The sequence below is a fragment of the Lipotes vexillifer genome, unplaced genomic scaffold (assembly GCF_000442215.2).
Source record: "Lipotes vexillifer unplaced genomic scaffold, Lipotes_vexillifer_v1.1 scaffold220, whole genome shotgun sequence".
Lineage (NCBI taxonomy): Eukaryota > Metazoa > Chordata > Mammalia > Artiodactyla > Lipotidae > Lipotes > Lipotes vexillifer.
The window spans coordinates 601,061-604,342 of record NW_006781423.1 but is presented as its reverse complement, the minus strand read 5'-3'; the positions used below and the strand labels follow the sequence as shown (position 1 = coordinate 604,342).

Below are 3,282 nucleotides of genomic sequence, written 5' to 3'. Positions count from 1 at the left end.
CAGGAATGCGGGTCTTTTTGCTAGGGCCACCCAGACAGGTAGGAAGGCAAGCTTGCAGATCTGTGCTGACATGTACGTTGAATCCAGTGCATTCTGCAGTTCCAGACGAGCGATCTTTTGGCTTCATTTATACCTCTTATATTTCTGCCTCCAAGATATACATTGCTAAGATTGAACTTGGTGATGTGGCAAAGGGGCAATGAATTTGTGTAGCCTTGGCATTTTTTTTTTCCTGTGGAGCTCAAAGCACTTTATCATTAAATATTTTCTCATTAAACCTGTCAGAAAGGAGATGTGTTGACAATTCCTTCCTAAACAGCTGGGAACTGAGATCTGGAGAGCTTTGTCTCAGAATCCAGTGTTAAATCTGGGGATGAAGAGACTAAGTCTACAGGCTTCTAAGCCAGACTTTACCGACTTGACCCCCTGTTAGCCTAAAGGCCCCGATCCCTTGTCACTATGCCGAGTGAATTCAAGGCTGCTGGTGATGACTGAGTCATCATTTTAAGAGTTTCCTGGGTTGGAATGATTAAAATTTCTATCTCTACTCTGCCCAAGCATTACAATAATTTCCCTTTTTGTCTATCTTGCCCATTGACTACGAAAACAGGAGCCAGACCTTACTTCCACAGTGTCCTGAGTGGCAAGAACAAGGCCAGACAAAATAATAGATCAAAAAATGTTAGCTAAATGAATGAAATTTATGACCTTGGCAGTCACTTGAATCCACTTTGGTGGAGGGTTTCTGGTGATGTATCTCCAGACCTGGGTTGTACCAACCCTTTAGCAATTAAACCCTTGTAACCAGCATCTTTAAGCTGCAATAAAGATAATTTCAGCTGAGAAATCCATTCAGATTTTCAGGACTTTAAAATTCTCAGATCAAGAATTCTCAGATAAGATCTCAGATAAAAATTCTCAGATAAGATCAAGAGATAAAGTGGACAGTGATTTAGACTATAAAGCTCTCTGGTATTTATTATATAGAATATAAAGAATATAACTAAAAATTATATAGAATATAAAGAGCTCCAGTATTTATGTATTAACAGCCTACTGATTGCCAAGAACTTTACATGTGTGAATTCTAATCCTCATACCACCATTGCACAAGGAATATGAATGTCTTTGTGCTACAAATGAGGCCAGGTTACCTGCCCAAGGTCATATAGCCAGTGTGGGCTGGAGTCAAGCTTTAAAACTCTATCTATCTTCCGCTGCTCTTTTGTACCTATGCTCAGGGGATGGTAGTGTTTAACCAATTTAAGATACAGGAGGGGCTTCTGGGCTTCCCTGGTGGCGCAGTGGTTGCGAGTCCGCCTGCCGATGCAGGGGACTCGGGTTCGTGTCCCGGTCCGGGAAGATCCCACGTGCCGCAAAGCGGCTGGGCCCGTGAGCCGTGGCCACTGAGCCTGCGCGTCCAGAGCCTGTGCTCCGCAACAGGAGAGGCCACAACAGTGAGAGGCCCGCCTGTGGTCATAGTAGCAAGCCTAGGAAAAAAAAAAAAAAAAAGATACAGGAGGCAGGGTCTTAGGGGATGCTTTCTGGGTTGACTATTTCTGGTAGAGGACATTGCCGTGGCTGGCCCATAAATTCCAAGTAAGAGAGAGTCCTAGTAGATATGCAGGGAGTCTGTCATTTCTGGAGTAGAAATGGAAAGAAGCAGAAGGACTATTCTAAGAGCTGTGCTTGTTCACTGGGAGGCAGGGAGTACGTACTTAGAGAAGAATGACCAGCAGTGCAGAAACGCAGGTGAACAGACCAGAGCCCAGACAGCGAGGTTTGGGGTTCCTTCTCATCCTTTTACTGCTGTCAATCTGTTCTTATTTCCACTGATGGGACATAGCATCACAGGCCTAAGGCCCTGGTTGTGACAGTCTGCTGAGCAACAGTGATGACTGAGGTGTTTTCTGGCATATTTACTATTCTCCTAACACAATAGTAATATCCAGCTAGAGTAGGCTAATGCTTCCCATTAGCAGAAGCATTTGTGCCTGAGCCCAGGTGGGATAGTCCCAGTTTCTACCATAAATCTCCTAAAACCAAGATAATCTAACACCAGGGTGTGCTTAAAAGCCTTCATTGGTACATGGGATATTATATTCAGAAAACTCGACATGCTAGGCTCCTAGAGACTGAATATTTCTGGCCCCTCCTATCTCCAATGAGGGAATTTATGGATATTATTTCATCAGCCTTCATAGCATCTCAAGAATTCACTAACTCAAAGAAAGTTAAAGACTATAAGATATTTTTGGTTATCATTTAACCCAGCTTTCAGCTTCACAGAAGTCTCGAGTTTTCCAAAATAGGTAACTGTCTTCCCTCTCTTTGACGTGCATGGTGTTCAGGAATAGTTAAAATGCAGGTGAAGAGATGGCAGGGTGTCTACATACACAGCTTCATCACACACACAAAAAAAGAGAAGGGAGCCAAGATCTCTCGGGCATCAGAATAAATGAACAGGGCTGGGACTGAAGGCTTCAGACCCAGAAGTATGGTTAAGAATAGGCACCATGGGGAATGTAAATTGATACAGCCACTATGGGGAACAGTATGGAGGTTCCTTAAAAAACTGTAAATAGAACTCCATACGACCCAGCAATCCCACTACTGGGCATATACCCTGAGCAAACCATAATTCCAAAAGAGTCATATACCACAATGTTCATTGCAGCTCTATTTACAATAGCCAGGACATGGAAGCAACCTAAGTGTCCATCAACAGATGAATGGATAAAGAAGATGTGGCACATATATACGATGGAATATTACTCGGCCATAAAAAGAAATGAAATTGAGTTATTTGTAGTGAGGTGGATGGACCTAGAGTCTGTCATACAGAGTGAAGTAAGTCAGAAAGAGAAAAACAAATACCATATGCTAACACATATATATGGAATCTAAGGAAAAAAAAAAAAAAGGTCATGAAGAACCTAGGGGTAAGACGGGAATAAAGACACACACCTACTAGAGAATGGACTTGAGGATATGGGGAGGGGGAAGGGTAAGCTGTGACAAAGTGAGAGAGTGGCATGGACATACATACACTACCAAATGTAAAATAGATAGCTAGTGGGAAGCAGCCGCATAGCACAGGGAGATCAGCTCGGTGCTTTGTGACCGCCTAGAGGGGTGGGATAGGGAGGGTGGGAGGGAGGGAGACGCAAGAGGGAAGAGATATGGGAACATATGTATATGTATAACTGATTCACTTTGTTATAAAGCAGAAACTAACACATCATTGTAAAGCAATTATACTCCAATAAAGATGTTAAAAAA

General features: G+C 42.9%; 1 protein-coding gene across 1 annotated transcript in view; it reads right to left on the bottom strand.

The window, feature by feature from the left end:
• ASTN1 (astrotactin 1) overlaps window positions 1–3,282 on the bottom strand; it is a 343,770-nt gene that overhangs the window by 6,779 nt on the left and 333,709 nt on the right. The window lies entirely within an intron of this gene.